General features: G+C 43.7%; 1 protein-coding gene across 1 annotated transcript in view; it reads left to right on the top strand.

Moving 5' to 3' along the window:
- chst8 (carbohydrate (N-acetylgalactosamine 4-0) sulfotransferase 8) overlaps positions 1-26,395 on the top strand; it is a gene marked incomplete at both ends in the record, with an annotated part of 305,325 nt that overhangs the window by 17,101 nt on the left and 261,829 nt on the right. The window lies entirely within an intron of this gene.

Consider the following 26,395-nt stretch of genomic DNA (forward strand, 5'->3'; position numbering starts at 1 on the left):
CACACACGCAGGTTCTCATGCCAGACTCCTTCCTGAAATCAAATGGAAATGAGATTTTCCGGAGGGAGGGGCTTTACCAGGCTAGTGGAGACACTCTACTCTACGGCTGAGTGGCTCTTATTGGCAGAGAGGCCAATAGAAACGAGGACTCACAGCTGCCTGTGTCACGCAGCAGTCCCAGGGCACAGCGGACAAGGAGCTTCAATGGCTCTAAGACAGGGAGGGGTCTTCAATGTTTTTCAGGCCAAGGACCCCTTCATCTGTCTGAGAGACAGATGAAGCAGGAACCCCCCCCCCCCCCCCCACATACGCTACATATTGTATAAAATTGTGTCGATTATTGGTTTAGGAATGCGAAAATGAACAAAACAATCTCCATGAATTCAAGTCTTCATTGGGTGAGTAATCGATGAACTACCCCAGTGAGCCATAGCCGGCAATTAGACCTCCGTCTAAAACCGGGTTATAACTGGGTTATAAAAAGTGAACGTTTTTTCAACGTCTATTCTTAGTCTAGACGTTGATTAGCTTTTTTTTAAGCGTCTATATATAGACGTCTATATTATAGACGTAATTTCAACGGCTATAATATAGACGGTCTATATACTGTATAGATGCTTAAAAAACTGCTAATCAACGTCTACGCTAAGAATAGAGGTTGAAAAAACGTTCACTTTTTATAACCCAGTTATAGCCCGGGTTTTAGCCTAGCCGTTAAGACGTATTTTAGCCCGAAAAATGCTCAGTGGGATGACTTCAATTAAGGCTTCAAGGGGTGAGCAATCGATAGAGGGAAAAAAAAGTATTTTTGGGGTGAACTATCCCTTTAACTCTCTCCGTCTCTCTCTCTTCCCCTCCCTCCCCGTGTTGTAGAGCTTTCAGCCTGGGTGTGCCGCAGCCGCAGTAGCGGACGTTTGTACATATTTTGCATAATCAGTACAATCAGTCTAGTTTTTTAACCAAGATTATGTGCATAATGTGCAGGGTGAGATCCGAATCCCCACTGCCTAGAGCAATTTGTTATCTCTCCCAATTAATGTATTTGATGTCGACGCATGTTCGGATGAATGTTTACGTGAGCGACAGCAGCAACGCCAAATTCCTTTGAGCGTGCAAATGTACTTATACTACTATAGGCCAATGAATGTTATTCTATATCATTGGTTCTCAAAGTGGGGTCCCCCGAGGACCCTTGGGGGAGAAGGGGGGGGGGGGGGGGGGGTACCAGGGGGTCCCCAGCAAAATGAGTTAATATAACCGCTTTAACCATATTTTATACTTTGGCTATTCAAAAATGGCAGATCTACAAGATCTGCTATTTTTTGAAAAATCCCTGGCAGCTAAATACATATCATTTTGGGGGCCCTTGACATAAAAACGTTTTTAGAACCACTGTTCTATATATGCTACGATACCTGTTGCGATTCTGTCATTATACTGGTCTCTGTTTATTCATGATTGTGGTCGTTTTGTTTTTTTTGCCACCAGTATGGTGTCTGCATGTCCTCTGAGAGCAGCGGGGAGGCAGGAGTTCATTTCAGACTCACTGACTCCAACTGTTTCACCATCGCCGTGCAGTTCACGGCCAATTACCTCCTGCTTCTCAGCGTGACAGTTAACTACAGCATGGAGGAAGAGATAAAAGGAGAGAAACAATTTGAGCCTAGTAATGGGGGAGAAGGCAAATCTGACAGGTCAGAGAGGGGGCCCTGCAGAAAATTAGGTATGAGCTGACACGACGACACGCAGACATCTCTGCTTTCAAATTGAAGGCAAGGGATTTTAGCCCATTGACTCATTCATTCAGTGCCAGAAAAAAAACTTTGTCTATTAGCCACCAGTGCCAGCAATTTTCGAGTGTTTTCACTCACCTTTGAAACATCATAGAATATTATTTTTCACAACGATCGACCCACCGATCGCTTTAACTCTCTTACTGCCAAGGACGATCGTCATAACGCCCTGGCTGCCAAGGACGAGTTTTTTGGGGGGGGGAAATGTTTATTTTGTATTTTTTACACAGAACCAGAGATAACGCGATCCGAAGATTTGCTGCTCCATTCATTCCCATTCCTGTCTAACTTATTACTTAAAAATCCTGTATCTCAGCTCCTGTGTACTTTTTTTTTTACTATGTATTTTTGGCCGAGACATGTTATTGTCAAAGGCGTATACAAGCGAACGGGAGGTCGCGATGGCATTTTCTTTTCTCTGCGGAAGCACAGTGAAACCCTTTGTGATTAGCAACCATCAGGGGATCGATCATACTGGAGATAAATATTCTGAAATAAGTCTGGCAGTGAGAGAGTTAAAAGACGTAGGGGGTCTCGTAGAGAAAGTTTGTTAGTTACTTTCCACCACTGGTCTCTGACAGAGCTCAGTGAAACAAGGTGGAGGCGCGGGACACCACGCAGGTATTTGTTGAGTGTTTTGGTGTAGGGGTGGCAGTCGGATCAGGAGACACCGACAATTGGATGATTGAACAGAATCGACTTTCCCTCCAAGGGAGAGGCTGTGTGGCACTGCTGTCTGATAAGACAATTATCTGAATAGGACAATCTCCCCTCCTTCACATTCATCATGAACTGTGTGTGTGCGTGCGTGCGTACTTGCGTGTATGCTTTCAAGCGCGTGCGTGCGTGTTCTGAGTCTACGTCTCCTCACACTGAATGTGAGGTTGCGTTACCTTCTTCCAACATGGTGTGTGTACACGGGAAAGCACCACAGACTTCATGTGGTTAAAATACAGTATAGTGGCCACATGGTTAAAGACGGGGTGCCGTGATTTTCAGTGATCCCCCCCCCCCCCCCCCCCACTAAAACATAATCGTCAGGTATTATGGTTATACTAGGAGGAAGATTTTTTTCAAAAAAGTTTACAGAAATTGTTAAAATTATGTTTTTATGTGGGCACGCCTCCAGTTCATTAAGTATACCTGGTTCTCACCTTAGCACCTCCTCCACCACCTTAGCACCACCCACCCGTCCTAGTCCCTCCTCATGACCACACCGGTTGTGTTATGATAATGAGGGGGAGGGTATATATTTACTGTGTCATTAAATGGCTGTTTTTCTATTGGCACGTTTGACCCTCAAGGTTTCAGCCTCCAGCAAGAAACTCAAAATAGTCAGAGAAGACATAAAATACCATAAAAACACCACCAGGGGGCTCAATGAAGTTCTATCAACCTCATAGACACATGAAAAACAGAAAAAGTGCGAAACCATGGCACCACCTCTTTAAAGACAACGTGATCTCAGGTCTACAGCCTACGTTAGGTTGTACAGATACCACCCGCTGTTCTATTCAACACTGGTGGTGCATAATTTCCCTCACTTAATACACTATTTACTATTTTCAGCTATCGCTGATAATCTATCGGGGGGAAGAAGAGGTAGATGGAAAAGCATAAGAAATCCCTCTGATCTCCCAAGACGTGTCCCATAGCTAACCGTCGTCTTTAATCAGCATGAATTTCTCTCGCCAGCTGAATTATTCTGCTAGTTATAATTTTAGAGTTGTGAAATGTCCCATTATCGACCGAGCTATTAATATCACCCCCCCTTATAAATACAAATGAGCTTAAACTCAATAAGAATATCTCCACCACTCTAGGATGAATCCCTAGCTCCCCCCCGACCCCCCAAAGAACACTGCTGTTCTTTCTCGCACATATGTACTGTTTTGCAATCACAGCACTTAAATATAGACACGGCAAAACAAACCAACGTGTGCTGAGGAATTATTGCATACATCATGAAAAAATAAAATACGTAAAAAAACAACAACAAAACAAAGCAGATGCTCTCAATCAGCAGTATTATTTGCAGTGGTGGAAAAAGTACTCAAATTCTTTACTTAAGTAAAAGTACCAATACTGCAATATAGAAATACTCTGTTACAAGTAAAAGTCCAGAATAAAAAATGTACTTGAGTAAAAGTACTAAAGTATTGGCATGAAAATGTACTTAAAGTACCAAAAGTAAAAGTACCAAAATGTTTGAAAATAGCCGATCTACAAGCTCACTTGTGAGCTTGTAGATCGGCTATTTTCAAAAAGCCTAGGTATAAAATAGGGCTGAAGTGGTTAATGTATGTTTCATAATATAATAATTTATATCTGCAAAGTAACTAAAGTTTTCAAATAATTGTAGTGGAGTAAAAGTACAATATTTGCCTCTGAGATGTAGTGGAGTAGAAGCAAAAGTATTGGAAATTGGAAATACTCAAGTAAAGTACAAATACCTCAAAATTGTACTTAACTAAATGTACTTACTTACTTTCCACCACTGATTATTTGGTGTGAGAGGAAGCCGTGCCTTTGTCAGGGTTTAAAAATAGACTTGCATTAATATTGTCCGTGACAATATCAATCACGTCAAACCTGCAGTGAAGTGGAAGGGGAGAGGGAATGCGAGCGGGGCGGGCCTCTCATATTCATACTGTACACGCTCCTGTATTATAAAGGGAGCTCTTACAACAAACAAATGGATGCGATAACTCCAGACCTCAAAACACAATAGATAGCTTTCTAAAAAGAGATGGATCAAATAAATGGAACCTCTTCATGAAAGTGATACGTCACTGTATTACAGTAGATGTCGCTATGCCTCGTAGGTGCTACTATGCAGTGGTGTAAAGTAACTGAGTACATTTACTCAAGTACTGTACTTTTTCTTTACTGGAGTATTTCCAGTTTTTAGTACTTTTACTTCGACTCCACTACATCTCAGAGGCAAATATTGTACTTTTACTCCACTACAATTATTTGAAATCATATCATTACATTCAAAGTCAGGAAAAATAAGCTGCATTTTTTTTTGCCAAGGGCTGTGGTGGTGGTGGTGGGGGGGGGGGGGGGGGGGGGCACTAAAGGCAGTGAAATAATTATTCTAGCCAGCAGATGGCGATGCACTCTAGGGTATTCGCGGTATATCATTCGAGTCGCAGTGAGCTTGTAGATCTGCTATTTTTGGCTAAAGTTCTCCTCAGAATATGGATGCTGTTGAAGTGGTTAAAAGTAACGTTCTCATCAGAACATCAAGATTTGGAGGACCCCCCTGTAGTAACTCTGAGAACCCCCTAGGGGTCCGGGACCCCCTGTTGAAGACCTCTGGCCTAGAACGGTCACCTCTGGCTTCGACGGGTCAGTCACATACAGTATCAGTGCTCAGAGTGATGTTACTGTTTGAATCTCCCCCAGCGTAGCTTACAGGTGAGCATCATGCTCCTCTTGTGTTGGGCCTCACACCGGCACATCGTCCATGTGGCAAACCAACGCCCTTGAGCCCTTCTGTGACCTCTGTCACCAGCATTCTGTTCTGAAAGTGTTCTGGGGGCATGGATGCTGTGCAGAAAGGTAGCTGTTGGAAGTATAATAGCTCCATAGTCAAAGGGTCAAGATCGGAATAGCTGTACAAATTGGCGTTATTAAGACATTGCATTGCATGGCAACAGTTTGTGTTACTTGTGATTTCATATATAGGACGATGCAGGTGTTGAAAATAACTGTAGACGTTGAGAGAGAGAGAGACAGGGACAGGCAGACGGCCAGACAGACGGACAGACACACACACAGGAAGACAGGCAGACAGACAGACAGCCAGACAGAGTGATGTTGTATTGGACCGTTTCCAAAGCAAAGCAGCGAGGCTATAATGTGAGGCGAGGCTTTATTGCATCTGTAGCGGTGAGGAACAAACTGTATTACTTTGGAGTCTTAGAAGGAGGGACCAACAACAACATGTATCAGATCAATGTGCATGTCTTCAACACTGTGTCTTTATGCTGGTTGAAGTTTCCTTCGGTGACACCTGGAAGAGGAGGACCATGTCACCCTGAGATTCCCTCCACAGTCTATGGCCACACAACTGTGCTGGTAGAGGATACAGTCTACATCTGGGGAGGGGGTGGTCACTTCAACGTGCTTTATGCATTTGATGTCGACACCCACAGATGGTTCAAGCCCAGCGTTTCTGGGACTATTCCAGAGGGGAGGTGCCGCCACTCAGCCTGTGTCTTGGGGAAGGTCGTGTATGTCTATGGATTATCCACCCAGTTGACTAATGACGTCTACAAGTTGGACACCAGCACAATGGTCTGGTCTTTAATTAACACCAGAGGCACACCACCACCACCTGCTATATGTACTCACTCTGCCACCATCATCGGGACAAAGATGTTTGTATTGGTAGGTGAGTACTACAACTATATCAGAGTGTTTGACACAGAGACCAACTGCTGGCTGAGCACGCCATCTGCACAGCTTCCTCAAGAAAGTCACTTGGGTTATTCAACATTTGCCTACAATGGAGAGATGTACATATTTGATGGCTGTGACCTGGGCCAAGCCTGCAGTAATATGTGGAAATTCAGTCCAGAGACCTTCTCCCGGACGAATGTTAAGCCCAATGGGGAAGGCCCGCAGAAGAAAATATATATTATGTGCTGTTGCGTGGTGGGAGACCGTGTCTTCATCTTTGGAGGAAAAAAAGACAGAGAACCTGCTGATCTGTACATCTTAGACTTGAATCTTGGTCTGAAGACATTATGCAAACAAGCAGTTATTCAGTCCGGTCTGAAGCAGTCTGGCCTCCCACACAACATCAGGTGGGAACTGGCAGCCATGACAACCAACAACAACAACAAAATAAATAGAAAAACTAAAATAGAACTAAATAGGGGAAAAGAAATAGAAAAACACAGAAAAAATAGAAAAACTAAAAGAAGGAAAAACAGAAAACTTTGAGTCAACTAAACCATTGGTTCTCAACCTGTGGGTCGTGATTTCGGGGAGGGGAGGGGTCGTCCCCACCCCAGCTGACAGTCAAGTGACAATTTAAGGACTTTTAAGACCTTTATAATACCTCAAAGAAACAAAGAAAGAAAGAAGAGCGTTAGTGTACCAAAAGTATTGGGTTCGAATCCACCGTGGTGCATCCGGCTTTGTCGAGCGTCTACACGAACACAATTGCCCCGTGTTCGGGGGAGGGAAGCCGGGCAGGGAGGGTGATATCGGTCATTGCACGTACTCCTACGGGCTGGGGCGGCACCCGTCAGCAGGGAGTGTTGGGCGGGAGGAGTAGGACGAAGGCTCTACGTCACCCTGGTCACTACTATGACACCAGTCGCGGTCGCGAGGCGATGTGAGCTGGCTATTAGTGTGGCTATTTTCTTTTTCTTTAATATATTTTTTTATCCCCCGATTTTGTAACCCTTTTTCACCCGGCGCCAATCATCTAAGTGATCCTGGGCGCTACACTCCCCCCGCCAGCCTAGGGATCCCAGAGCCGAGCTCATGTCTCCTTCAATGCATGAGAGCCAACTGACCTTCTTAGGAGTTTCCCCGGTAGGACGTAGCACGTGGAAGGAACACGTTATTCCAACCAGTTCCTGAAATTTCCCCTCCATCAGGCTCCCCGGCTGTCATGGGGGAGGCGATATAGCGACCAGGATTACTACATGTTTTTGTGAGGGTATTAACTACCCTAGGAGACACAGGGAGAACATGCAAACTCCACACAGAGTAGGACCTTTCGCCAACCCCGTATGGGTGCTGATGATGCGGAGGAGAAGACACGCCCCCAGCGCCCACAGCGTCCCCGAAGGGAATCGAACCCAGGACCTTCTAGCTGTGAGGCGACAGCGCTACCGACTGCGTCACCGTGCCCCCGTGGCTATTTTCTAAATTAAATATTTGACACCCCCCCTGGGGGTCCCGACCCACGGGTTGAGAACCACTGCTCTAGAGGAGCTGCTCAGTAGCTAAAAGTTTTGACAGCCGAGCTGCTTTCGGATGTGAATGTTTATAAGCTATACAGTATGAATATAAAGCAGATTGTTGCAAACAGATCAGCACATGCTGGATGTATATCCCCGGTGGGGAAATGCCCAAGAAAACAAAATACATAGCAATGCTTTGAATTTAGTTAACCCATTAAGACTGGGACCCATCTGTGTCATTTTAGATTTCTTTGGCTATTCAAAAATAGCAGATATACAAGCTCATAGCTTTGAGATGGGGGTCCGCGACCAAATACATATCATTTTGGGGTTCCTTGACATGAAAATGTTTGAGAACCACTGATATTATAGCTGCATACGTGTTTTTTTTAACCGTCAGGATTTAGAAGACATTTGTAGAATCTCCAGAAGCAAAGATTTTAGTTTAAAATGTTTAAAAATATATGTATTAAAATATTTGCACAATTGTTTTACGATTTTTCAAAAACAACTGCAGATATACAAGCTCATCGCTCGGCACTCGGTGCCGCGCCATGAGCTTGTATATCTGCTATTTTAGAATAGCCAAAGAAATCTAAAAATGACACACAAATGCGTTCCTGGTCTTAATGGGTTAAATTCAGTCCATGAGATAGTCCACAGAAAGCCACACAAGTCCACATTTTGCCACTTGATAACATGAAGCAACTAGAAAAAGTGCTCCTCGGAGCACAGGTCTCCGCCAGGTCAGGTAGGCTATTGTGGCCTCCTGGTGGCGCTATAATAGGCCAACGTGAAAAGGGTGCCATTTCTTCTTAGGCCTTGCACGACAATCGGACACTGACTGCATTCATGATTTGAGGCATTTTGTTAAAAACATGTGTTTCGCTAAATTAGACCTGTTGGTGGCGCTATAACAGGCCAATGTTAAAAGGGTGGCATTTGTTCCTCAACATAGTGTGAATGTGCGTGCAAAGTTTGAGCGCAATTGGACGGTGCGTTCATGATTTGCAGAATTTTGTTCAAAACAAGCCAATAATGCAAACTTTAGATGTCAATTTTAGCCAATCAATATGGAATATGAAAAATCAAACACATCCGTCGTGATCACATGACTATAGAGATCATTTGTACCGATTTGCGTGAAATTTGGATAAAATTGGAAGGAGTAATATAAAAAAAATTGTTTTACACAAGTCGGCCTCCTGGTGGCGCTATAAAAGGCAGATGTGAAAAATGCAGGCCAAAGGTTTTTCCTTGACCTATAGGGAGTGTGCATACAAAGTTTTACACAGATCGGTGCAATTATAGGTAAAAACACGAATCGGCCTGTTATAGCGCCACCATGAGGCTGATTTGAAAATTTTCAAATGGTAGTCCTTCCTCGGCCTAATGGGAATGTGCGTGCAAAATTTCACGGAAATTGCATGCTGTGTTCATGATTTGAGGCATTTTGTTCAAAACGGTGCACTCCTGCAAACTTTGGAAGACATTTTTAGCCAATCGGGATGGAATATGAGAAATCTGAAAGACCCGTTTCGATTAATGACTATAGAGATACTGTGTACCGAATTGTGGGATTTTTGGACAAAATCTGTAGGAGTACTGTCAAAAAATGTGTTTTGCACAAATCGGCCTCCTGGTGGCGCTATAACAGGCCCCTGTGAAAAATTTGGGGCAGAGGTTCTGCTCTGGTATCCAGGGACTGTATGTGCACAGTTTGGCTGCGAGCAAGCCAACGGTGCCGGAGATTAGCTGTACACAGACAGATCGAATGACGGACGGACGGACACACGGACACACGGACGGACGGACAGGGGGTAAAACATACTCTCTCGCCATGCCTTTCGGCCTGGCGGAGACAATAAGGCACTGTGATGCTGAACTAAAGGGAATCATTCAAATGCAGCCGCGAGGTACAAATGACCCACAGAATGAATCAAATTAGAGACTTAAGCAAAGGCAGTGCTAAAAAGAAAAGAGAATCAATAACCACCCAAATCTCAGGATAGGGCCCAGCGGATCACAGAAATCCCCTCCATCTCCGACGGGAAAGAATGAGAATTTATCATTGTGTCACTGGGACCTTGCTTATCGTTTTCTTAACTTTTAAACAGGGGTGATAATACGAGCGTGATTTATCGCTGGTCAGCGGAGAGGCATGCTGAGCCCTGAATGGAGTTTGTGCCCATGCATTATTCAAAACCCTTTTTAATCCGCCTGTTTAGGATTGGGAGGCATGGGGGAAACACTTAACCCTTTAAGACCGGAAACGCATCGGTGTAATTTTAAGATTTCTTTGGCAATTCGAAAATAGAAGATATACAAGCTCATAGCGCGGCATCGAGTGCCGCGCTATGAGCTTGTAGATCTGCATTTTTTTTTATATCGTGAAAATGTGTGCAAATCTTTGAATATATATATTTTAAACATTTGCAACGCAAAACTTTTTTTCTTTTTTTTAAATGTATGTTGCTATATTCTTTTTCATGTCAAGGACCCCCTAAATGATATGTATTTGGCCACGGACCCCCATCTCAAAATATGTTCTTCCAGGGACCCCCCAGAAGCAAAGATTTGAGTTAAAAATGTTCTCAAAAATATGTATTCAAAGACTTGCACAAATTTTCACTATTTTGAAAAAAATAGCAGATCTACAAGCTCATAGCGCGGCACTCGGTGCCGCGCTATGAGCTTGTATATCTACTATTTTTTTTGTGTATCTGCTATTTTTGAATAGCCAAATACATCTTAAAATGACACAGACGCGTTCCTGGTTTTAATGGTTTAAGGGGCTCCGTTTCGTCTGCAAAGGTTCGACCGAAACAGCCCTTTTTTTCAGATGTTCCATTTAGTTTGAACATCTGACTGGCACAGAATGTGACTATTTAGGAAGTCCAGTGGCACCTTATGTTAAAGTTGATTATTTTTATAACGAATTCCACCAACATTGACTAGTTTCAGGTTGTTACTCTGCAGATTTAGAGTAACAACCTTTTTTGTTAAATTTTTCCTTGTTTCCTGCAGATCATACGTAATGTTTTCACCTCTGTCTGTCCGTCTGTCTGTTAGCAGGATATCTCAAGTAGTTGGATTGATGGATTTGCACAAAACTTGTTGGAAAGGTTTGCCCCGGGCCAGATCTACAAGCTCACGTTTAGTGTAGCAATGCGACGCGTTGTGAGCTTACTACTACTACTACTACTACTACTTATTTATACATTGTGTCACATTGTGTTGACGTCAGGTTGAAAGTGGTTAACTTAACATGCTAATTAGCCGGGGCCGTGGCAGTGGGGAGTAAAACAAAAGCTGCTAGCTTGGCAGAGGTATAGCCGCTAACGTGCTCTACGGAGCACGATGTTGTGGTCAACCGAAGGCTTAAGTTACCTTACAGTCCTTCAAAACATACAGCTACAGTATGTATATCTTGTTCACCACTATCGAAATGCCTATCTACGAGGTCTCATATTTCAAATGGAACGAAAACCATGCTTATGCTTAACTCGGTCAAATTGCGCCGTCAAATGTCCGCTGTGGAGGAAACCCTGTCTGTCTGGCTCAACCTAGCTGGTCACTCTTGTGATTTTTTGATGGCGTCAATACTGTTAACAAGCTGTAACAAGAGAGACCAAATCGATTGGGGTTTGTGTTTTGAGTGGCTGTAGTCACTGTGGCCGGTGGGCCTGCAGTCAGTGCAACGCCACACTGGGCACGGGGTGCTGATAGTCAATCTGCACAGCTGTGTGGTAATGAGGTGAGTAATTAAACAGGAGGGATATTGAGCACATCGACCCCTCTGGCCCTTTTTTTTAACAGGGGACCAGTAAGAGGCCCAGCACAGGGGCCAAAATATGCTACGAAGATTCATTAGTTGAGCTTGGCCATGCAGGGAGACCAGACCTCTCTTCTTCCCCCTGGCCCAGTGGTGAAAAAAAGTACTCACATCTTCTACTTAAGTAAAAGCAGCAAACGAAACCACAATATAAAATTACTCTGTTACAAGTAAAAGGCCTGTGTTCAAAATGTTACTTGAGTAAAAGTACAAAAGTATTGGCATCAAAATATACTTAAAGTACCAAAAGTAGTGAAAAAGGCAGATCTACCAGCTCAAAGCGCGTCGCACGCGGCGCGTTGTGAGCTTGTAGATCTGCTATTTTCAAATAGTCTATGTATAAAATAGGGCTGAAGTGGTTCATGTATGTTTCATAATATCACAATTTGTATCTGAAAAGTAACTAGAGCTAAAGTTTTCAAATAATTGCATTGGAGTAAAAGTACAATATTTGCCTCTGAGATGTAGTGGAGTAGAAGTAAAAGTATTGAAAATTGGAAATACTCAAGTAAAGTACAAATACCTCAAAATTGTACTTACTGTAAGTATACGTAGTGCTTAAGTAAATGTAGTTACTTTACACCACTGCCCTGGCCTATCCTCTCCAACCTGCTCAAAATTAGATCTTTTCGTTTTCCCAAGGATGATGGCGGGTGGGCATGCGGTTCAAACCTTTGGGAATGTATTTGTTAGGAGAGGTTATAGAGGGACACGGCGGAGGAGAGACGGCAGAGAGAGAGGCCGCTGACTTGATTTGTCCCAGGCCAGCAGGGTGGTGCAGGTGGTGGCTATAAGACCCAGGGGGTCTTAACCCATTTAGACCGGGAACGCATGAACGTGTGTCATTTCAAGATTTCTTTGAATACTCAAAAATAAATACAATATACAAAGCAAAAAAAAAAATAGCAGATCTACAAAAAAAAAAATAGCAGATCTACAAGCTCGTAGCGCGGCACCGAGTGCCGCGCTACGAGCTTGTAGATCTGCTATTTTTTTTTTTTATTGTGAACATTTGTGCAAATCTTTTATATACATTTTTAACTAAAATCTTTGCTTCTGGGGGTCCCTGGAACAAAATATTTTTAGATGGGAGGGGGTCCGCGGACAAAATACATGAAAACCAAAACGTTTGAAAACCATTGATAATATATCAATGGTACTCAATACTTATATAACATAAGTAAAAAAATAAAATAAAAAAAAAAGAATTAAAAAGTTAAACATTTTTGCTTTAAAAAAGTACTCAAAACTAAAGATTTGCACACAAAAAAAATAGCAAATCTACAAGCTCGTAGCTATACAAGCTATGAGCTTGTATATCTGCTATTTTTTAATAGCCCAAAGAAATCTAAAAATGACACACAGATGCGTTCCCGGTCTTAATGGGTTAATTTGAAACGGGTTGAAAATAAAAGATTGAATAAAAGATCTCACTCGGGGTATTCAGGTATAGTATACTACCATATAGCTTCACCCTGGAAGAGAGAGAAGCACAAGTGAAAAGAGAGATTAATCTTCTCCCGCAGAAAACTTTGTCTCCCCGGCGAGGACAGTGACAAATAGGATGAGGCGAGCCTCAGTAATATAACGTGTTGTATTCCTTTAGATGGCACCAAAATGACATGATGAAACACCTGATTGGACCCGATTGATTCACAGCAACTATTTTTTTGTTTTTGTGTTTTACACATACATATACGACTGACTTGACTCCTCTGGCAGCTGATTTTAAGCCCTCCAAATGTAATAGGATTTAAAGGGATAGTTCACCATCTAAATGACTTTTTTCCCCCATCGATTAGTCACCCCATGGAGACTTGAATTCATGGTATTGTCACTTAGATGCACTGTTTAGGTACATACACGTGGAAAACTTACGCTCGGAGACTCCAATACAATAAAACATGATAAAACAACTCAATAAACACAGGGCAACTCTGTTCTCAAATAATGTTTATGTTGATTTAAGGCGCCTAGGTCTAGATAGCATAGGTCTACAACTTATTTTAATTAACGGACAAAGTTCAACACAAGAATATTATATTCTGTAAACGTCCTCTTCCCAGCATGTTACAGTTACAGCTCCAGCAGGAGACACAAAGTAGACTCTTTGTGTCTCCTACCGGAACCGCTGCCGGTCATCAAATTATTGGTTTAGGAATAAGACAACAAAAAAAAGTAACTAATCGATAGACAAAAAAAGTATGTTTTTGGGTGAACTAACCCTTTAAGGTTTCCAGTATTACCTTTGACCAATCCAACAACTCAGCTCAGCTCGACAGTGGCTTTTCAATATTTCTGAGAACGTGACCGGCTTGTATAATTCCACCAGCAGATCAATGGGTATGGGCTTAGAGCTGACAAATATGTGCACGCCGCTGTCTGCTAGCCTGTCCCCGTCATAGTGCCACTGACCCCTAAATGGCAAATCTATCAATTGTGTGTCAAGTCCCCCCCCCCCCCCCGCCATGAGAGGGAGTGAGGCAGCATTAATTATGAGCCTTTGAGCTACAAGGGGACAGTTAATCTTTGTCATTTTGCTCCAGGAGACATTTGGATCTGCCACCGAGATTGGAGCCAGGTCACAGCTCTTGACCCCTAGCTAGCTGGTGATCTGAATTCTGTTCACGACTCTGTCGGAGAGCGACTAGTGATGATTTGCTTTATCCCCCTACACGGTTTCAAGGCTTTCAAAAAAGTCGGTGGATTAATGTGTGCCCCCGCCACCATTTACTTTCCAGGGGAAAGTTTTGAATCACCACCTAGCTTAAAGCAAGTTCTTCTAGTGGGGAGATATCTTCATCAGATAAGAGCCCACACAGTATGAGTTACGTAGTAAGACTGGAAACTGCACATTTGGTATATAAATGAGCTAATTTCTAAAATGTACACAGTAAAATCCTTTAGGCTTTCAGAGTTAAAGGAATAGTTCACCCAAAAAATGACTTATTTTCTATCAATTACACACCCGCATGAAGCATTGAATTCAAGACGATTTTTTTGTTTTTGACGAATTCCTGAGCCAATAATTTCATAACCTTGTGTATTTCTGGTAGGAGACTCCTTTGAGTCTCCTACCGGATACATTATCATCTTTTCGCCGGTCATCAAATAATTGGCTTAGGAATGTGACAAAAACAAAAGAATCTCCATGAATTCAAGGCTTCATGGGGTGTATTTGATAGAAAATAAGTAATTTTTTGGGTGAACTACTCCTTTAAAGGGACATTTCGCCGATTTTTAGATTTGTATCCATATCCTCAGAGACTATGAATCATTTGACTATTTATCTCTTTATCTCACCTTATTTCCTGACTACAATGTAGACCACACCCCCACGCAGCCTCCCCTCCACACAAGGAAGGGCAGTGCCCCAAAGCATTATGGTCATTGTAGTAATACAGCAGTCCAGTCAAACCCCAGTCAAACACACAGACTTCTATATTTTTCTGGCCATAGGGTGCAAATTTCAAATGTTGCTACTGTTATCTACTACAAATATTATTAACATTGAGTGACTGTAAGTTCTTCCAGGGGTGAAATGCTCTTTTAAACTCTTATTGTGTACTATTTATCCATTATGGAAGAAAAACCTTACATTTGCCAATCAGCATCTTTAAAACATGGTAATTATGTTTACCAACTAAGGATAGAATTACCATTTGTTTTCATTTCTGCTAACCATTTTTTGAGCCACATTTCTGTCCTCTGTTATAAGAGGATCCTTCATGCTTGGTGGTGTCTAGTTTGTGAGGCTCGTTTGGCTTATTATTTGCCGGTATCTTTGACAGTCGAATTGACATTGAAGAGACAGAACATTCAAACCAAGCAGCCATCTTGAGAAAGTAAAAAGACTCGAGGGAGTTACATCATCAAACCGGGCGCAGATAATTAACCGATTGATTCACATGGAAGAACCAGACAACAATACAACAGAACACAGAGAAACAGAACGCTGTGGGAATACATTTTTTGACAGAATTGGGGCATGTCTCCTCTCTGTTATACCTTATCTCAACGCTGCACTCCTTTTGTACGTATGTGCTTAACCCTTTCAATCCGGGAATGCATCTGTGTAATTTTTTTAGATTTCTTTGGCCATTCAAAAATATCAGATCTACAAGTGCCGCGCTACGAGCTTGTAGATCTGCAGTTTTTTGAAAAATCGTGAAAATGTGTGCAAATCTTTGAATATATATGTTTTTTAAAGCGAACGTTTTTAACTCAAATCTTTGCTTCTGCGGGGATTCTACAAATGTCTTCTAAATCATAACAGTAATGTTTTATTTTATTATGTTGCTATAATATCAGTGGTTCTCAAACCTTTTCATGTCAAGGACCACCCAAAATGTTGTTCCAGGGACCCCCCAGAAGCAAAGATTTGAGTTGAAAATGTTCGCTTTAAAAAACTGTACATATTCAAAGATTTGCGCAAATGTTGATGATTTTTCACATAAATAGTAGATCTACAAGCTCATAGCGTGGCACTCGGTGCCGCGCTATGAGCTTGGATATATGCTATTTTTGAATAGCCCAAAGTATAAAATAACGGTCAAAGTGGTCACACAGATGCGTTCCCGGTCTTATTGGGTTAATATCTTCACAACCGGGGCAGGTCTCACGTCAATAAAGAAAGATGATACTAATAAATACCTCTATATTCACCACAGGACGTGTTTAAGTCCGGCTGGTCGCATGGGGCTAAGCCTCATGTGCATGCATACATTGTCTGGCGGTAATTGGCAGGCTGAGAGGATGCAAACTCACTGCCTGGTGAGTGTAAGTGCAGCGGAAGTATGCAGGGTCATGGACGCAGGGCGTTCATGGCAATACCAAGAGGTGTTGCTGCTTAAGCTGTTAATTCCGCGAATGCAACATCGCACCGTGGTTTTAATTCAAACACACGTCCTCATTTGCCTTTCAGCCGCTCCCCGCCATGCGTTGCTTTAACATCATAATGCACAGCACACCTACAAGTCATTGACCTGGCATTGGCCAGACTGATAACGTGCATTCACTCTCACGTCTGAACCAAGGGGCCAGCTTGAGAGTTGTGCATTGAGTCTAATAAGGAAGTGAGTTCAAGTGACAGTTCATATGAATGGCCCGTAGTTTTGCTGTTCTACCCCTGCTGGTGTCAGAAAGATTTTTTTTTTTCAATCCAATCGTATGGGTTTTTGACGAACGTAACTCATTCAGTGCCAGGCTTTTTCAAGCTTGTTGATCCCTGTGCCAAGGAAAAGGCTATTATTTTACCTTTTCAATTGGTCACATAGTGTTTGTCTTCAGTGTGATTGATCCCCTGATGGTTGCTAATCACTGAGTCACTTCAGGTGTGGTTTCACAAATTTCAACGAGATCATTGTGACCAAGTTGACATTTGTTTCTGATGTTTGAATGTGGCATGTCACACTCAGAAATACAGGGTTTACAATGGTAGGAAAAAAATGTTTTTTTTCTCCGTTTCACTTTTAACATTGAAGTGGATGGAGCAAAAACTTTTCGAAAATGGTTTTCTCCTAGTTCCTTTGAGATGAAAAAAATAAAAAATACCAAAAAAAATATATATATTTTAAAAAAAAATATTTTGATTTTTTTGTTTTGTTTTGGGGGAGACGTCAAAAGACGTCATTGGCACTAATGGCCAACTGAAAACGGCCGTCAAAAGACGTCATTGGCAATAAATGAGTTAAGACTTGATTTTCTTACCTTAATAAACATTGTCATAAATACTATATGCTTCCAGTCGCTAGTTTAAAGGCTTCTTTCAATCACCATGGTATGCGTTTTGGTAAATGATGGTCCCATTTATTTTAAAATTGACGATACAGTAGGGTATGCTCTGGGAGGGGCGGCATGATTTGATTGACAAGTTACATAACTAATAGCATTCATTCCCCGCCCCCGCTCTTGATTGACAAGCTACCCAACCAATAGCATTAATTTAGGGATTGATTTCCGGTTCCTATTGCCGGTTGCTTTTTTGTATATATTAAAGATGGCGGATTTCAAATAGCTGAACAATCGGCTTCAGTTATGGTCTGTAGAAACCAGGGGTGTGGCTTTGTCCATTTCTTTTATACAGTCTATGGTTGGAACGTTAGAGTGAATCCACGGTATCAGCCTGGCCAATGCCAGGCTAACAAATCATGGCTGTCCATGTTTCAACTTTTCATGTTGTTTTTTTTCAGACCATGAAGGTCTGAACAGGCCGAAACGTTGACAAACGCAATAAATACAAAGCAGAGATTTTTTTTTTTCAGCATCACCAGGGTGCAGACTCTATTCCTCCTACTTTGTTTGTCTTGCACCTGGGCCACGGATGTGTGCGCACTACCTTTCTCATACGTTTTATAAATATATAACCAATGAAAAGTATTAACCAGACCTTATGACTAAATAAGAACTACATTGGATCCATTGGGAGCACAGGTACTTTTTGCCCTGAAAAGTAACGCTTTTACGAGGTTTCTGCCGAAATGTCGAGTAGCATCCTCCAGAGAACATGCCACCCACCCAACAGACAGACAGGCAGGCACGTCGCAGAGAGCAAGGCAACTCTTTGACTCCGCGGGTGCTATGAAGATTAATGTGACACCGGGGTGCTGTGTCAGTTTTAGGCCACCACTGCCACCTGAAAGAGGAGCGTGGCTTGTTTGCAGAACGAGACTCCGCTGTGGCACATGTGTCCCAGCCTGAGTGCCTGGGTCCTTCTTATCTGGGACAGAATTGGGGGGGGGGGGGGGGGGGCTTGATGGAGTGACACAGTGGGGGGCGGGGGGCTGGGGGGGGCTCGGCTGTGCAGTAGAGCACAGCCGAGGGTCTGATGGGGATTCCAGGGGGTCCCCGGGGCAAAATGGGGAAGATTCAAAATTATCTGAGCTACAACTTACAATTTATCCCCAAATTGCTGTATTTGGCCGCGGATAAAACCCTGTTGTATTTTTATACAACTAGATTCTGCCAGGTCTCGGAAAAGACGCGCTGTGATTGGACAGCAGTCAGGAAGTGTGCCCCCTCTAATATGGCGGCCGGAGGCGTCTGCCTTTACATGGGTGTCAAGTTCAAAGACGTCAATGCCTTCATCAGTAGTAGAAGCAGCCCCGCCCCCACCAGCTGTTCCATCTGGATGCCCAGCATCCCGGCTCCGGCATCTCCACGGCAACGCCCTGGGAGTGGCATGGCCCGGTGTTTGACTGATGAGGTTGATTTGATGATGAATGCCCCCCCCCTACCAGCTACCACCACACACACACTCACAAGTTTTCAAATGTATACAAATCTTTTGAAAATAGCAGATCTACAAGTTCACAATGTGTCGCGATGCGGCGCATTGTAAGCTTGTAGACCGGCTATTTTCAAATGGCCGAAATGTATATAGGGCTGAAGTGGTTAATGTGTGTTTTGCAATAATAATCAGAATCTACAAAGTAAGTTTAAGCGTGGTTGGAGGTGCGGGTGTGATGGCGGGAGGGGTGGGGAGGGGTTCTCGCGATTATTTTCTTTGCGTTGTCAGCAACACAGAGGTGTTAATGGTATTTCTTATCTGTGACTGATGAAATGATGCATTCAGGGAAGGTATCATTATTGTTATTATTATTATTCACAGATTAGATCTAACGACGGTATATGGAATACTTTTTCTTCCCCCTCAGGAGGTTTAACCCATTCAAGCCGGGAACGCATCTGTCATTTTAGATTTGTTTGGGCTATTCAAAAATAGCAGATCTACAAGCTCATAGCACGGCACCGAGTGCCGCGCTATGAGCTTGTAGATCTGCTATTTTTTGGGGGGAAATCGTGAACATTTTGTATGTTACTATAATATCAGTGGTTCTCAAACTTTTTCATGTCAAGGACCCGCAAAATGATATGTATTTGGCCGTGGACCCCCATCTCAAAATATTTTTTTCCAGGGACCAAATAGCAGATCTACAAGCTCATAGTGCGGCACCGCACTGAATAGCCAAAGAAATCAAAACATTACACACAGATGCATTCCCGGTCATAATGGGTTAAATTACTCTTAGGTTACCAGGTGTGAAAAAAAACACACACACACACACACACACACACACACACACACACACACACACACACACACACACACACACACACACACACACACACACACACACACACACACACACGCGCACACACACACACACACACACACACCAGCACACGGACGGACGCACGCACATTCATTCCGTGATGATCTCGTTCATTATGGCTCGGTGCATTCAATGCGTATGACATTGCGGAAAATGAGCTGCAGCCAGATGCCATTATAGAGTTCCTAATTTGCATTCTCTAATATTTGAAGAGGGGTCCGTCAATATGCGAAAGAAGTATTTCCTAGGATGGCAATAAATTAGCCTCGGGGGTGGTTCAAACAGGAGATTGCCTCACATTCATTTTGTGGATGGTCCCTTGGTCATAGTTTGGAATGATTCCTTACCAATATCCCAGCATCAGTGAGGTCATTACCATGTCCATATTTAACCCAGTTAGACCGGGAAAGTATCCGTGTCATTTTTAGATTTCTTTGGCTATTCAAAAATAGCAGATCTACAAGCTCATAGCGCGGCACCGAGTGCCGCGCTATGAGCTTGTAGATGTGCCATTTTTTTTTTATTGTGAACATTTGTGCAAATCTTTGAGTATGTATTTTCAAAGCAAACATTTTTAACTCAAATCTTTGCTTCTGGGAATTCTACAAATGTCTTCTGAATTCTAACAGTTTTCTGAAAAACTTTAGCCGCCGCCCCCTATCTCAAAATATGTTGTTCCAGGGACCCCCAGAAGCACAGATTGGAGTTTAAAATGTTCGTTTTAAAACATGTATTCAAAGATTTGCACAAAGTTTTCACGATATTCAAAAAAAATAGCAGATCTATATTATGTATATCTACTATTTTTGAATAGCCAAAGAAATCTTAAAATGACACAGATGCGTTCCTGGTCTTAATGGATTAAACAGGTGATGAGGCACATTTTACTGTTTACAACTTCCTCGAGGCAAAGGACGGCGTCTCCTTCCCAATTCTTAGCTGTTTACTGTGGGATCATGCAGGCTTCCGTAGTTAACCTGTCTTATTATTAATCACACTAACTGGGAAGTGATGCCCACATTACTTTACCAGCATGGGCATTTAAAGGGATAGTTCACCCCAAAATGACTTTTTTTCTATCGATTAGTCACCCCATGGAGACATTTTGTGTTTGTCCCATTCCTAAGCCAAAAATGTGATGACCGGCAGTGGTTCCGGTAGGACCCACAAAGAGTCTCCTTTGTATCTCCTACCGGAACCGCTGCCTACCGGTCCACTGGTCATCAAATTATTGGCTTAGGAATGCAACAAAAACAAACCATATCCATGAATTCAAGTCTCCATGGGGTGACTAATCCATAGAAAAAAAGTCATTTTGGGGGTGAACTATCCCTTTAACAGTTTTGTTTTTTGTTTGTTTTCCATGTCAATTGCGTTGTGCTGTGGAACGGCACAGCAGCAGGAGGAGAGGGGGTGGAGTTGTGTGGTTTGACGGACAGTTTGAGGATCCAATGGAGTTGGGAGGTTTTGTCAGAGGCGCTTTTTGATACTTTTCATTGGTTCAAAATATATATATATATTTTTATACAGACGTAAAGGGTGTTCAATAGCATTGATTTATGAAAAAAAAGAAGCTGAAAATGGAGTCAGCTGGTTCACGCCGGACAGCGACAATATAATCATTTATAGTAGAAGTAAAAGTAATGAAAATCGTAAATACGCCAGTAAAGTAAAAATACCTCAAAATTGTGCTTAAGTACAGTACTCGAGTAAATGTACTTAGTTACTTCACACCACTGAAAGTACATTCTGAATACCAGACCTTTACTTGTAACAGAAAGAGTATTTCTACATTGCGGTATTGAGTAAAACAAATTGAGTACTTTTTTTCCACCACTGGTGGAGAAAGGCTGAAAGATGCTGAGTTGTGGCGGTCACTGTGTGTGTGTGAGTGTGGAGAGTACAGTTCCAATTGGAAACAGCCTTGGAACAGGAGAGAGCTTTGAAAGGCCTCCCTCCCACTGTCTGAGTGGGCCTCGCAAATCCCTCCATTGAAGTGGGCTTATTTCTTAACCCATTTAAACCGGGAACGCATCTGTGTGTCATTTTTTAGATTTCTTTGGCTATTGAAAAATAGCAGACGTACAAGCTCATAGCGCGGCACCGAGTGCTTGAATATATATGTTTTAATGGAACGTTTGTAAGGCAAACACAGAGTGAGGAGCGCACACCTGAGTTGATGAGGTGCTGGCCACGGCAGATAATAATGTTGAAAAAGGAATGAGGCCGCACAACTCTAGCCACGATGCAAAAAGTTTAATGAAATGAAACCAACGTTTCGACTAATACAGTCTTCCTCAGGTTTTTTTTTCAAAAAACCCTCATTCTTAATGGAACGTTTGTAAAAATATTTTTGTTCCAGGGAACCCCCCTAGAAGCAAAGATTTGACTTACAAGTGTTCGTTTGAAAAATATATACACACAATTTTTGTCATGATTTTTCAAAAATAGCAGATCTACAAGCTCATAGCGCGGCACTTGGTGCCGCGCTATGAGCTTGTAGATCTGCTATTTTTGAAAGGCCAAAGAAATCTTAAAATGACAGACACGTTCCCGGTCTAAGCGGTATTAATGGGTTAACAGTGATTCTACCATTTCTCATGGATCCCCTGGAATCCGCTTTGCACATAAACGCCCACAATGAAGTTTTCCCATAAAAATAAGAAACGTTGCGTCATGAATAGGGCCGGATATCAAGAGCCCGTTCCAATCTGGTCCATGTTCAAATTGGCCAATTCATTGGGAATTGCCTGTACTAATGGTTTCTACTATTGGCTGTTTTTCAGCCGAGCGCTGCCTGAGCAACAGCCTTATTGCCATTTCAATGAGCTGTCAATACGCAAACGTTATCTCACGATGTGATCTGTTAACAGTTTATTCCACAACGTTAAGACACTTGTTTTGTTGTGTGAACATCATGTGAACACATTTGATGATGTAAGAAAATAGACGATGTGATCGGTAGCGTTGTGGCCTCACAGCTATAAGGTCCTGGGTTCAATTCCCGCCGGGGACGCTGTGGGCGTGTTCTCTCCTCTGCCTCATCAGTGCCCATACCCTAGGTGGGATTGGCGAAAGGGCCTTTCTGTGTGGAGTTTGCATTTTCTCCCTGTGTCCCCTGGGGTAGGTACCCTCACAAAAACATGCAGTAATCCTGGTCTCTATACTGCCTCACCCTGGTCAGCCGGGGCGCCTGATGGAGGGGAAAGGAACTGGTTGGAATAACGTGTTCCTTCCACGCGCTACGTCTAACCAGGGAACCTCCCCCCTGTCAGGTGATAAGAAGCGGCTTGCTAGCTCTCATGCATTGAAGGAGGCATGAGCTCGGCTCTAAGCTCTCCCTAGGCTGGCAGAGGGAGTGTAGAGCCCAGGATTACATAGACAATTGGCACTGGGTGAAAAAATGGGTAACAAAATCATGGGATTTTTATTTTCTCATCACACAAAGATTTGGATGACCACCCTGTAGTAACTCTGAGAACCCCCTAGGGGTCCGGGACCCCCTGTTGAAGACCTCTGGCCTAGAACGGTCACCTCTGGCTTCGATGGGTCACATGTATCAGTGCTCAGAGTGATGTTGCTGTTTGAATCTCCCCCAGCGTAGCTTACAGGCGAGCGTCATGCTCCTCATGTGTTCGGCCTCACACCGGCACATCGTCCATGTGGCAAAACGACGTCCTCGAGCCCTTCTGTGACCTCTGTCACCAGCATTCTGTTCTGAAAGTGTTCGGGGGCGTGGTTGCTGTGCAGAAAGGTAGCCGTTGGAAGTAGAATAGTGCCTTAGTCAAAGGGTCAAGATCGGAATAGCTGTACAAATTGGCATCGTTAAGACATTGCATTGCATGGAAACAGTTTGTGTTACTTGTGATTTCACGCCAGAATATATAAGACAATGCAGGTGTAGGAAATGATTGTAGACGTCGGGAGAGAGAGAGACAGGGGCAAGCAGACAGGCGGAAAGGCAAGCAGAAAGGCAAGCAGAAAGGCAAACAGGCAGGCAGGCAGGCAGGCAGACAGACAGACAGACAGAGAGAGAGACAGACAGAGAGACAGACAGACAGACAGACAGACAGACAGGGTGATGTTGTATTGGACCGTTTCCAAAGCAAAAAAGCGAGGCTATCATGCGTCTGTAGCGGTGAGGAACAACGTGTATTACTTTGGAGGCTTTGAAGCATGGACCTTAGAAGGAGGGAACAACAACAAAATGTATCAGATCGATGTGCATGTCTTCAACACTGTGTCTTTATGCTGGTTGAAGTTGCCTTCGGTGACACCTGGAAGAGGAGCACCATGTCACCCTGAGATTCCCTCCACGTGCCACGGCCACACAACTGTGCTGGTAGAAGATACAGTCTACATCTGGGGAGGGGTTCCTCACTGCAACGTGCTTTATGCATTTGATGTCGACACCCACAGATGGTTCAAGCCCAGGGTTTCTGGGACTGTTCCGGAGGGGAGGGGCCGCCAGTTAGCCTGTGTCTTGGGGAAGGTTGTGTATGTCTATGGATTATCCATCCAGTCGACTAATGACGTCTACAAGTTGGACACCAGCACAATGGTCTGGTCTTTAACACCAGAGGCACACCACCACCACCTGCTATATGTACTCACTCTGCCACCATCATCGGGACAAAGATGTTTGTATTTGGGGACTATTGTGTTGACTACTTGAGAGTGTTTGACACAGAGACCAACTGCTGGCTGACCATGCCATGTACACAGCTTCCTCCAGGAAGACACTGGGGTCATTCAACATTTGCCTACAATGGAGAGCTGTACATATTTGGTGGCTACAACGCAAGCCAAGCCTGCAGTGATATGTGGAAATTCAGTCCAGAGACCTTCTCCTGGAAGAAGGTTGAGCCCAAGGGGGAAGGCCCGCCGAGTCAAATGTGTTATATGTGCTGTTCCATGGTTGGAGACCGTGTCATCATCTTTGGAGGAAACAAAGGAGGAAACAAAGACAGAGTACCCAGTGATGATCTGTACATCTTAGACTTGAGTCCTAGTCTGAAGACGTTATGCAAACTAGCAGTTATTCAGTCCGGTGTGGAGCAGTCTGGCCTCCCACACAACATCAGGTGGGAACTGGCAGCCATGGCAACCAACAACAACAACAGAATAAATGGGAGCACGGTGGCGCAGTCGGTAGCGCTGTCGCCTCACAGCTAGAATGTCCCTGGTCAGCCGGGGCGCATGATGGAGGGGAAAGGAACTTGTTGGAATAACGTGTTCCTTCCACGCGCTACGTCCTACCGGGGAAACTCCCCCCTGTCAGGTGATAAGAAGCGGCTTGCTAGCTCCTCATGCGTTGAAGGAGGCCTGAGCTCAGTTCTGGGGTGCTTATTAACACATTGTGTGCCAAAAACGGTCCGGACCGTTTTTGAAAAGCCATGCGTGGAGTGCCATAAACGGTTCTAACCGTTTAGCAATTTCTTTTCCTTTCTTTTTTTTCACAAGGGGCGCCGCAGCGCAACTTTGGAATCACCCACAGTGCCTCTAAAATGGAAGGGACAGGGGATGGGTGCCAAAAAAACTGGCTTCCGTCCACTCCCCCGTCCACTCTTCTATCTCCTTGATAAAAAAAACCTCCGGATCTCCTTAACTTTTTACATTGGTGAAAACGAGCCATTTTCGACGCGCGATCGCTTCGCAATGGCGGCTCGCGTGAGAGATGTTATTGTTCCAGGCATTACACGGGACCATCGACCATCGTACACGTACCCTTTGTTTACATCCACGTCCTCGTTGTGGCCACTACAGCGCTAAACATATCAGCGTAAACGGTAAAGAATGCCAGCACTAGATGTACCCTGTTTTAATAAAACTCTGGCATTTACGGTGTTAACCACTATTCACACCAATCAGACATCTAATAAAACTCAATTGTCATGGTTGATGACATTAAATATTGTTTTAATTTTTTAACATAAATCTTCTGGGGGGGAGGGGTCCCTGACACAACACCTTTTCAGATGGAGGGTACGCGGCCAAAAACATAGCAATTTTGGGGGTTCTTGACTTGCAAAAGTTTGAGAATCACTGGTGTAGAGAAAGGGCCTTTCTGTGTGGAGTTTGCATTTTCTCCCTGTGTCCCCTGGGGTAGGTACCCTCACAAAAACATGCAGTAATCCTGGTCTCTATACTGCCTCACCCTGGTCAGCCGGGGCGCCTGATGGAGGGGAAAGGAACTGGTTGGAATAACGTGTTCCTTCCACGCGCTACGTCTAACCAGGGAACCTCCCCCCTGTCAGGTGATAAGAAGCGGCTTGCTAGCTCTCATGCATTGAAGGAGGCATGAGCTCGGCTCTAAGCTCTCCCTAGGCTGGCAGAGGGAGTGTAGAGCCCAGGATTACATAGACAATTGGCACTGGGTGAAAAAATGGGTAACAAAATCATGGGATTTTTATTTTCTCATCACACAAAGATTTGGATGACCACCCTGTAGTAACTCTGAGAACCCCCTAGGGGTCCGGGACCCCCTGTTGAAGACCTCTGGCCTAGAACGGTCACCTCTGGCTTCGATGGGTCACATGTATCAGTGCTCAGAGTGATGTTGCTGTTTGAATCTCCCCCAGCGTAGCTTACAGGCGAGCGTCATGCTCCTCATGTGTTCGGCCTCACACCGGCACATCGTCCATGTGGCAAAACGACGTCCTCGAGCCCTTCTGTGACCTCTGTCACCAGCATTCTGTTCTGAAAGTGTTCGGGGGCGTGGTT

This window comes from Gymnoscopelus microlampas (genome assembly GCF_963454915.1).
Source record: "Gymnoscopelus microlampas genome assembly, chromosome: 1".
In the NCBI taxonomy this organism is placed as follows: domain Eukaryota; kingdom Metazoa; phylum Chordata; class Actinopteri; order Myctophiformes; family Myctophidae; genus Gymnoscopelus; species Gymnoscopelus microlampas.